This window comes from Ovis aries, chromosome 11 (genome assembly GCF_016772045.2).
Source record: "Ovis aries strain OAR_USU_Benz2616 breed Rambouillet chromosome 11, ARS-UI_Ramb_v3.0, whole genome shotgun sequence".
Taxonomy (NCBI): Eukaryota; Metazoa; Chordata; class Mammalia; order Artiodactyla; family Bovidae; genus Ovis; species Ovis aries.
The window spans coordinates 59,354,279-59,366,565 of NC_056064.1; positions in this window are offsets into that span (position 1 = coordinate 59,354,279).

Sequence of the window (12,287 nt, forward strand, 5' to 3'; positions counted from 1 at the left end):
TTCACAATTTCAGTTTGTTGATGTTATAAAGAACATGGATTTGAGCACACTTTGGGAGATAGTGGAAGGCAGAGGGGCCTGGCATGCTGGGGTCCATGGGTGGCAAAAGGTCGGACACGACTTACTGGCTGAACCACAGCAACAAGCAAATGATAGATAAGCTGGTGTCGTTTCCAGCTCTCCTTCTCCTTGTCCACCACATCCATACGGCCTGGTATCTGTATCTCCTCTTTCGCAATCGATTCTCTTTCCAATAATTCAGCTCAGAAACTTGTCCCTTGCTCTCTATTGACAATCGTGAAACTAGCTTGCGTCTCCTTCTCCAAATAATACAACATTTCTGGACTTCTCTCTCCTTGAGAGTTCCCTTTGGGTTGGGAAGACCCCCTGGAGAAGGGAGAGGCTACCCTCTCCAGTGTTCTGGCCTGGAGAATTCCATGGACTGCATAGTCCACGGGGTCGCAAAGAGCTGGACACCACTGAGCGACGTTCACTTTCGCTTTTCACTTTTGTCCTTTTGGGCACACTTTGGAGTTGAGACTTTGGTGCAGACAGCAGAATCCGACCATCTCTTACTGTCTCTTGCCTTCAGCAATGAGAAATCACATTTTGCCTGTTAGACTAGACTTCCTTCTATCATTAAAATCTCTTAGAACTCACCCAAACATCATGCAGGCAGACACTGAACCCCCTCACCCTCCACTGCAATTTAGGATACAACTATAAAACAAAGTCATGGTGGATAAAGCAATATCTGAGCTGATTATGAAAAAAGCTTATTGATCATGTGAATCTATCTGAACGTCTCTGTGAGGTGGTGATTTGGGCAGAAATGTTAAGCTCCATCTTTAACTCAGCCTACAAGTATAATAACTAAAGGAGGAGGCAAAAAATTGAGAAGGGAGCATTGGTGTCTAATTTAGAAGGAAGGTAAGACCATCCTTGTAGAGCAATTTCAAAGAATTACTTGATCATAGAAAAATAATAAAGGATACATCAGTGACCCCATAATTCACTGACTGTAAGGCAGCTGATTAAATTGAAATTACATGAACGATAGGACTCCAGTGGAACCACATCAAAATCTCCTATCTCAGAGCTGCAAAGTTTGTGGGGGCAAAGGCAGGATGTGGGACCACTGGTCAGCCACAAACTCATATCCTTGCCGATATGTTGGCAAGTTCTATAGCAAGAGAGAATTGGGAGGGAGGGGAAGATCCCCCAGAAAACTGACTCCTGGTTTTCATTTGATGCCAGCAGAGCTGGTAGGTCAAGCAAGGGGTTGGCTGCACCTGTTCTTAATCACAGATGCCTGGCCTGACAGATAATGAGGGCTGCCCCAAGAATCTTTGATCACTGTGACCAAAAAAAAAAAAAAAAAAACCACTTTATATAATTCCCCACTACTTTACAAGTAGAGACACATGGGGATGAGCAGAGCAAAAAGCAACCAAGTATATGGCGGGGGGAGGGGGGGGAAAGCAGTACGACTTTTTAAGTCAGGATGATAGACTGAACACATTGTGTTTGTCTAATTTTCTTCCCCAAATCCTACAGCAATGACAATCAGTTCAGTTCAGTTCAGTTGCTCAGTCACGTCCAACTCTTTGCGACCCCATGAATCGCAGGACACCGGTTTCTCTGTCCATCACCAACTCCCAGAGTTCACTCAGACTCACGTCCATCGAGTCAGCGATGCCATCCAGCCATCTCATCCTCGGTCGTCCCCTTCTCCTCCTGCCCCCAATCCCTCCCAGCATCAGAGTCTTTTCCAATGAGTCAACTCTTTGCATGAGGCGGCCAAAGTACTGGAGTTTCAGCTTTAGCATCATTCCTTCCAAAGAAATCCGAGGGCTGATCTCCTTCAGAATGGACTGGTTGGATCTCCCTGCAGTCCAAGGGACTCTCAAGAATCTTCTCCAACACCACAGTTCAAAAGCATCCATTCTTCAGTGCTCAGCCTTCTTCACAGTCCAACTCTCACATCCATACATGACCACAGGAAAAACCATAGCCTTGACTAGACGGACCTTAGTCGGCAAAGCAACGGCTCTGCTTTTGAATCTGCTGTCTCTGGTCGACAATTTCAGGGGAAAGAGCATTAACTCTGTGTTGTGAGTTGTTGTGTTGCTGTGTGTGCTCCGTTGTGTCTGACTCTTTGCAACCCCGGGGACTGCAGCCCGCCAGGCTCCTCCGTCCATGGGACTTCCCAGGCAGGAATACTGGAGTGGGTTGCCATTTCCTCCTCCAGGGGATATTCCCCACCCAGGGATTGAAACCACGTCTCCAGTGTCTCCTGCGTTGGCAGGCAGATTCTTTACCGCTGCACTGCCTGGGAAGCCCTGTATGTTGTAAGGTTAGTGAATGAATGTACTGAAGGCCGACTGTAACCAGGAAGAGGGGATAAATTGGAGACATGTAAGTATCAGGTCTCAGGATCATGTAACTTACATTGTCAGGGTAGACGAAAGAAAGTGATTTGTTCGTTTGCTCCTTCCTGAACATTTATTGAGCTTCCTCCTTGTGCTTATAACTGTCCTGAATATAACAGGGAATGAGACAGAAAAGATCTACCCTCATAGGATTATATCCTAGTATGGGGAGACAGGCATATGCTTTAATGTATAGAACTATATCTTATATAATATATTAAATATATATATATATATATATATATATATGCATAGGCACAACAGCTGCCCATTCCATATTCTTGCCTGGGAAATCCCATGGACAGAGCAGCCTAGGAGGCTACAGTAAATGGGGTCATAAAGACTTGGACATGACTTAGTGACTAAAAAACAAATTTGTGATAGCAAGAAATACGAAGCAGTATAATAGGGATTTTTAACCTCACCATATAATTTTTAGACCAATCTGGAGAATTTTGACAGCAATAGGAAATATTACTAGTCCTGATGTCATGACGAGAATAATCTGGGACCTCCCTAGTGATCCAGTGGCTAAGATCCCCCACCCTCCCAGTGCCGAGGGCCTGAACTCAATTCCTGGTCAGAGAACTAGATCCCACAGGCCACAACAAATCCCCACGAGCCACCCAGCACAGCCAGATTAAATGTTAGAGAAAAGTTTACTTTCAAAAAGAAAGAAAAACCAAGAATAATAATCTGAGATTATCCCAGGCAAAATGGGACGAATACTCACTGTAGATGTGTGTGTGTGTACCTGTGTGTGTAGTAAGACAGCAGTGTGTTTCCAGATTTCACAGTTGGAGAAGGTCTCACTGACACTCCAGCTGCTTTTCTGTAAGACTGAAGGCTGCTTTACATTCAGGAAAAGCCTTCTCACAGAGGGGACGTTTGTGTTGAATCTGAATGGCAGGAAGAGACCAGCCATGTGCACATCAAGAGAAATACTTCCATGAGGTTTCAAGTCTAGTTGTGGCTAGTGAAGGGGCACTTCGCTGGTGCACCAGCAGTCAGGAAACCGCCTCCCAGTGCACACTCAGTCCCTGGGTCGGAAGCTCCCCTGGAGGAGGGCGTGGCCACCGACTGCATTCTGCTTGCCTGGAGAATCCCATAGACAAAGGAGTCTGGTGGGTTACAGTCCCTAGGGTTGCAAAAGGGACTGCCAATACTGAGCAAGTCAGCACATATGCACGCATAATTAACAAGCTTCTTTCTAGGACGAACTTCACATGGACAAGGATAAATTCTAGATGAAATGCGAAAAATAATTACTAGGAGACACTGAAGAATGACCGAAACAGGACAAAGATGAGTGAGGCAGACAAATCAACGGCATTAAAAGTCTTCCAAATTCACTGCTCCCAGCTGAAAACATGATCTTTCTGGGTCGAATTGCGGTTGAGAGTGGGCGGCTAAAACTTCCTTAGAAAACCCGTAACAATTCTGGTGCGAAGATCCGAAGGACAGAGTTGGGGTGGTTTTGTAAGAATACAGACTCCAAATGTAAACTAAATGTGCCATGATTTAGAGCAACAGGTGGCATGCGAAAAAATATATAATTAGCTTGTTCTGACTCCCTGGAATATTGCTCTTTCCTTCTTCCCTTAGAAGAATAGAAAGTTCTTGGGTGGACCTAGAGGCATAGACAGTGAAGTCAGAAAGAGAAAACAAATATCGTACATTAACCCACATATGTGCAATCTAGAAGAAAATCAGTATAGATGATCTTATTTGCAAAGCAGAAATAGACGCATATATAGAGACCAAGTATATGGATACCAAGCGGGAAAGGGGGTTGTGGGATGAACTGGGAGACAGGGGTTAACATATAACACCGCTGATACTATATATAATACATAATTGATAAGACCCTACTGCAGAGCACAAAGAACTCTGCTCACATTCTGTGGTGACCTTAATGGGAAGGAAATCCTAAAAGGAGGGGATATGTAGGTACAGCTGATTCACTTTGCGGTACAGCAGAAACTGATACAACCTTGTACAGCGACTATACTTCAATAAAGCTTTAAAAAAAAAGAATCTGATGAATTAAAAAAAAAAAAGAATAGAAAGTTCTGAGTGCCCAGATAAAGATCACAGTCCCCAGAGGCCCTGCAATTACGCGTGGTCATGTTACTTATTTCTGATTAATGGGGTGTGAGTAGGTGCAGCAATCACAATGTCAGAAAGTGTCCTTAAAACTTAACAGCCATGGACCCCTCCAAACCCCTGTCTCCTTCTTACCCGATGAAAAATTAGTAACACAAGCAGCCACACTTGGGAATGAACTGCTCCACCAAACTCTGGATATTTTTTCTTTAAGAGACATATGCTCCTATGTGTTACCACACTATTACTGAGAGATCTTCTGCTGTTCACAAATAAACTTCAGATGCATTCATGTATTCCTAAATTATTTTCTTGTGTGCTTTCATTAACTATATTATAAATGTCAAGGACGACACTAGCATTATTCTTGTGATAATTAATAAGATTCTTCTCCAAAGGACACTGTGGTTATGAAGATGCTGTGTTCAAGAGAACCATGACGTTTTTACAGAGAAGATGCGTCAATGATTTTGCAAACACACGAGTCAGCATTTTTAAAATATACACGATTTACAAGCTAACCACCTTTAACACTGTCAAAAACAGGTGTGTGATATACAAAATGTTTGCTCTTTGAAACATGATTACTTGTGCTGTAGATTGAATGCATCCTGGTAAAAATCCTCTAATGAAATATCTATTGTGTGATGTTTTCCTGAAATTGCAGAGTAGTAATTTAAATCTGCAACCATATATTATTTGGTTTAATAAACCAAGCTGCCTGGATAGTGTAAAGCCAAGTAAAAACACAGGAGTCACAGCAGATTGGTGTATAAGTAAAATTGCCACTGCCATTTATAAGCCATGAGTTCAGAGATGTCCCAGTTAATCAAAGTGACCTCACAACTTCCAACGAATGATTCAATAATAAGAACAAGTTATAAACATCAAATTTATTAAATATATTTATAAAAGAATTGGTTCATATATTGAGATTTCCAGTAATTATCTGTAATTATATTTTTTTCCTGGGAAAAATCTGAAAATCATGGCAGCCACACAGGAAAATGTCTTAAGTAAATGTATTCATTTTTTGCTTGATAGAAAGAATTTTAATGTTGGACAGTAAAGATTGACTTTGTTTTTTAAGAGAAAATCTTATCTTCAATGTCACAGTTTTCATATGTTTTATGTTATACAATGTTGTAAATCAACTATAGTCCTATATAAAAGAAAAATTAAATTTAAAAACTGTTTACATGTTAAACATCAAAATTTAACTTCTTTTAAATGTACCTGAAATGAGTAGAAAAGCGGGCATACATGTGAATGTAAGTATATTAAATCATGTTGATTATGCCAAATCTATAAAATATAGGGTAGTTATATTATATTACTTGTAACACGAATAAAAAGAGTAATTTGGATGATTTAGTTAACCTACTAAACATATAATATCTCTCTGCAAAGTTTTCTAAAAAGTTGCCAAAAGCTAGTTATGTCACTTGTGGTATTCTATAACTATCTTCAGATCTCCCTTCAAATAGCCTCTGGCTTCATGATTCATAACAACTGTTTCTATATTCTACAAATGCTTATTAATAGTAGCCAAGTCATCTTTTCTCTCTACCCATCAAAGTCTCAAAGAAATCAGAGTTATCCATAGTGGACAGTCATTTCATTGAAATTTATGGACTTGCCTCTCAATGGTAACAAAGTCTTTTTTAAATTGCTGGCCACTAGCTGCACTTTTAGCTAAAGGGAGTTAAAGCCATTACCCTAAATTACTTCCTCTTGGAAAGGCAGCAGCGTTGCATTTCACATCATTTAAACCATGCCATGCAGCGGGAGAAGACTCTGGAGAGACCCTTGGACAGTAAGGAGATCAAACTAGTCAACCCTAAAGGAAATCAACCCTGAATACTCACTGGAAGGACTGGTGCCAAAGCTGAAGCTCCAACACTTTGCCCTCCTGATTCGAAGAGCCGACGAGATTGCAGGCAGGAGAAGTGGGTGACAGAGGATGAGAAGGTTGGACAGACTGACGTAATGGACATGGTTTGAGCAAGCTCCTGGAGATAGTGAAGGACAGGGAAGCCTGGCCTGCTGCAGTCCATGGGGTCGCAAAAAGTCAGACACAACTTAGCGACTGAATAACAACATTTTTCTAGTTAAACATGGCCAGGGCACTTTGGGTCAATAGTTCTGCCTCCAAGAAGATTATCTTTAGTGATTTATGATGGTTTAACCTCCCAATTCCGCTCATCAGAAAAGAAAAAATAATCTGTTTCTGTTCATTCTAAGGCTCTTTCCTACTTGAGGATTCTTTTAGTATGTTAGAGAGCTACAGAATAGCCAAAGTATAGAACTAATAATTAGTTGAAAAGTGTTACATTTAGAAAGTATAAGTTGCAAGAGCCCACTTGCAATGAAAGTACGATGACCATTTTGAGCGACAGATGGTCTAGCCTGAAAATTCCAGTCACTCTCAAGGTTGACAATTCTAGTTACTCATAAGAAGTTCAGTTCAGTTCAGTTGAGTTGCTCAGTCGTGTCTGACTCTTTGCAACCCCATGAATTGCAGCACGCCAGGACTCCCTGTCCATGTCCAACTCCCGGAGTTCACTCAGACTAACGTCCATCGAATCAGTGATGCCATCCAGCCATCTCATCCTCTGTTGTCCCCTTCTCCTCCTGCCCCCAATCCCTCCCAGCATCAGAAAACCGAGCAAAATCAATTATTACCATCGATATTAAGTCCAAAATGTGTGGGTCTTTGATTAGCAAAGAAGACAAATCCATATTTTATAATAGGACAGTTCATAGCTACATGGGTTTATTCAGATCTGCTTTAATAATACTTTAATTGATTTGAGGCACTTTAGAGGAAAAAAAATTTAACAACCGTCTTGTTTAGTTGAAGACACAGAAAACAAAATCCAAAGTTTTAAAATGAAAATTTTTGGGTCCTCACGTTTTTTAGGCTAATATGTGAATTGGTCTGTAATGTCGAATGCGTTAACATAGTGTTTTCCTGAAATGCATTGTTGTTCAGTCACTAAGTCGTGTCCGACTCTTTGTGACACCATGGACTGCAGCACACCTGGCTCCCCTGTCCTCCACTATCTCCAGGAGTTTGCTCAAATTCATGTCCATTGAGTCGGTGATACCATCCAGCCATCTCATCCTCTGCCGCCCCCTTCTCTGTTTGCCTTCTGTTATACAAGAATGTTTTTTTAGATTTTGAATTTTGTATGAATGGCCCTTAAATAATCAACTGAAATGTGTGCAGTTTGATTATTTAAAGGCCATTCATACAAAATTCAAGGGCTTTCCTGGTGGCTCAGATGGTAAAGCATTTGCCTGCAATGCAGGAGACCTGGGTTTGACCCCTAGGTTGGGAAGATTCCCCTGGAGAAGGAAATGGCAACCCCCTCCAGTATACTTGCCTGGAGAATCCCATGGACCGAGGAGCCTGTTGGGCTACAGTACATGCATGAGGTCCCAAACTGTCGGGCACAACTGAGTGACTAACTTTCCAGTATTCTTGCCTAGAAAATCCCATGGACACAGGAGCCTGGTCAGTTTCAGTCCACGGGGTTGCAAAGAGTCAGACATGACTGAGCGACTGATACACACAAAATTCAAATCAACACAAATGTATATGGTTTGATTATTTAAAGACCATTCATAACAAAATCCAAATCTGACAAAACACTCTCGTATCTCTAAGGGACATTGGCTAAATAGCTACGATCACAATACAAGTAAAACAATTTTAAAATGCTCCTTGTAACTGTAACTGCATTCCATTTAGGCAATATAATGTTATTATTTTAAAGTGTTGGTGAGAAATGAGAAAACCTCGAAGGTAAATGGAAGCTGATTATGACTCTTCATCTTATAAACACATTGTATTTATTAAGTCCCCATGGTTCACCTAAGCAGACCTAAGCAGGATTAGAGTTATTTTTTTTTTTCCATGCTACCCAAGTAATTTATTTTCTATACCAGAATGTAGTTACTTTGGGAGATGATCTCCACTGGTGAATCGACAGAGTTCAAAAGCACTTCAGACCTGCCCAGAAGGCTGATAGAAGTAAGTCTGTTCTTAACTGAAAGAATCATCCTACATCTTGTAAAAGATGAATGTTTTAAGTGAGTGATTTTTATTCCAACGTTGCAAAATACGCCTTTAATTTTTTAAAATGTTTCCTTGAGAATGCAAAAGTCTGCGTTCATTTATTTCAAGCAACTGGAAGATAAGGGAGCAGAAAGTAAAGTTTAACGCTGGCCCTGCAGTATCTTGGAGAGAATCGCTTTTCCCCAAACGCCACATGTAGCAGCGAAGCATCCTCAAAATGTAAAACATCTTGATTTTCTTTTAATAACCCCTGGTGGTATGTTTTTACTTTAGCAATAATTGTATTTTCTTTTTTGCACATTTTATTTAACAACATTGCAGTGCCAGATAATCGGTTCCATGTGTTCAGCGCACTAGCGAAGTGCCTAACGGAGAAACAATTAACTTTATTGGGCTCCTGTATTGGCAGGCGCAGTCTTGCACCCTTCCTGGTTCATGGTTCTGAGCCACATAGGAGCTGCAAAGAATCTGGTGTCCTGAGTAATCACACAGCGACCTGAATTGAGAGCCAAGTTGTCATTAAAAAATGATGATCATGCACTGGAAACAGAAGTTAAAGTCCATGAAAAGACGAGAAGACAGAGTTCACTTCAGTTACAAAACAAAAAAAAAAAAAAGTGCAGTGATCAGTCCAGGGCATGTAGCCAGTGGTTGATGAGCGAGTCTGGACTTTTGCAAAAGAGGAACTCACAGCATTGTTTAAAGTGAAAAAGAGCTCAGTGACTATAGACAAGTCTAGCTCTTTGAGTTACAGGCTTTGAGACAACGATGAAATGCAGTAAAGTGCAAGGAGTAACAAAGTTAGGTTTTATCAAACATTAACACTTGTACCGGAGAGTCCATAAAATTCTAATTGCCTTCTTCTGCAGCAAGCAGCCCCGTGAGGTTCTCTATGGAGAAAGCAGCTCTCATTCCATGAGTGCTATGAGAAAATAACCCTGCTGGCATAGCTGCTGCTGACTGGTCCAGAAAGTGGGGCTCACGGCGTTCTCTCAATGGAGAAGTCAGACATCCAGTAGGGCAGCCACGTGGCAGTGACTCAGCCCAAAACCCTGCCCAGCTTTGGACAAACCGATCGAAGCAAAGTCTCTCTTACGAGAAGTGGGACTGGGTGACAATACTCAGGAGGGGACGTCCTTGGTCTCAGTTAATATTCTAAATAAATCTAAGTTCTGAGTCTGGTTCTCCATGAAGCACTTGACACGTCTCAGGCTTGGAGTGCTGGCAACCACAGTATACGATACCCTGACATCTCGGGTACCCGTGTCATGAGCTCTCATTCTTGGAGGTATGCTGGAGAGGTCTTTTCTTTTGGGTCTATGGAGAAGACTCTTGAGGGTCCCTTGGACTGCAAGGAGATCGAACCAGTCCATTCTGAAGGAGATCAACCCTGGGATTTCTTTGGAAGGAATGATGCTAAAGCTGAAGCTCCAGTACTTTGGCCACCTCATGCGAAGAGTTGACTCATTAGAAAAGACTCTGATGCTGGGAGGGATTGGGGGCAGGAGGAGAAGGGGACGACCGAGGATGAGATGGCTGGATGGCATCACTGACTCGATGGACGCGAGTCTGAGTGAACTCTGGGAGATGGTGATGGACAGGGAGGCCTGGCGTGCTGCGATTCATGAGGTCGCAAAGAGTCGGACATGACTGAGCGACTGAACTGAACTGAATATGGCAACTTACTCCAGTGTTTTTGCCTGGAGAACCCCAGGGAAAGTACAAAAAGGCAAAAAAGTATGACCCTGGAAGATGGGCCCCCCAAGTCAGAAGGTGTGTAATATTTCACTAGAAAAGTGTGGAGAAACAGCTCCAGAAAGAATGAAGCGGCGGGGCCAAAGTGGAAAGGATGCTGAGTTGTGGATGTGCCTGGGGGTGAAAGTAAAGTCTGATGCTGTAAAAAACAATATTGCATAGGAACCTGGAATGTTAGGTAGCTGACTCACTGGAGAAAGCCCTAATGCTGGGAAAGACTGAAGGCAAAAGGAGAAGGAGCCAGCAGAGGATGAGATGGTTGGATGGCATCACCGACTCAATGGACGTGAGTTTGAGCAAACTTCGGGAGGCAGTGGAGGACAGAGGAGCCTGGTGTGCTACAGTCCATGGGGCCACAAAGAATCAAAGGTGACTTAGCGAGTAACAGCAATAAATACACCTTATGATTTCAACACATTCAGCTGGGAGGTGTGGAAGGAAGAGAGGCTCTTAATAAGTGAAATGTAAGATGGGACTGTAGAATCTGGTAGAGGAAACCATTTTGAGTGATTGGAAGCAGCAGGAGATAAAAAGCAACCCCAGAGAACTGGAGTTGAATGAAAAAATTTAGCATGTTTAGAAAGAGAAATAAAGAGATGGTGACGACACATTTCTTTATACTTTTGTTGCGGATTACTCCCCGGAAGAACACATTTCTTTATACTTTTGTTGCGGATTACTCCCCGGAAGAACGCAATCAGCCCAGGTACCATAATACGTATCAATTTTTTTTAATCATGAATTTAATTTTTTAAGGGATACTTGTAACCTATACTGGGCTTCCCCAGGGACTCAGTGGTAAAGAACCTTGTAAAGTAATTAACCTCCAATTAAAATAAATAAATTTATATTAAAAAAAAAAAGAACCAGCCTTCCAATTCAGCAGATGCAGGTTTGATCCCTGGGTCAGAAAGATCCCCTGGAGGAGGAAATGGCAACCCACTGCAATGTTCTTGCATGGGAAATCCCATGGACAGAGGAGCCTGGTGGGCTGCAGTCCATGGGACTGCAAAAAGTTGGACGTGATTGAGCATCCACACAGACAACCTATACTAGTATTTATAAAAGTGTGACCCCACTGAACTCCAATCTGCCTCAAGATGATCCAAGGGTTCTTGCTGCTAAAGCGGAATTAACGTTCTTTCCCTGTGTTAAGAAAAACAAACCACCGATGGATAAAATTGTTTCGATGTTTTTGATGTCAGAGTTTTCAGTGAATAAGTCTTGCATAGCAATGTGCTCTCTTATCTCTGTTAGAACTGAATGTGTTGGAAGCACACTCGCAGTATGATTATTTGAGAAATTCTTCATCATTTTGACCACATCAATACGCCATAATATTTCACAGAAGAGATTTCCAAGTATGTGGCAAACAAAGAAGTATAAGGCTCTGATTGTACCTCAAGAGAGAACTTACTCAGAATCATATGGGTGGGCAAAAAAGCAGATAGGTGGCTGGTAGTCTTGCCAATACAGCGTGGGGATACAGGTCATGTCCCGTCCGGGTTTATCACAGAAAATGCCTCAGTACAGCCCGGGTATCAGAGCTCAGACCTCCTTGTTGAACACAGGGCTCTCTTAGAGGTGGTCTTCCTTCTGGAGCGCCCTCCAGCCTGGCTGAGCCGTTCTGCAATGCGCAGTGCCGCCTGGGGTCTTCCTCCCTCTTCTCTCTTCTTTCACAGATGCCAGACCTGGGTTTGCTTACTCTAGTTCTTCTCCATCTTATCCTTCAGAAGTGTTTCTTCAGGAAATGTTTTCTTACTCATTCCATCTTGATGTCTGTTTCTTGGAGGTCTCAGTTGATACAGTTTTACGAGTTATCCATCTGAATAACAAAGATGCGGTATGGGTACAGTGGAATATCCAGCTCAGTCGTTCAGTCGTGTCAGACTCTTTGAGACCCAGTGGAT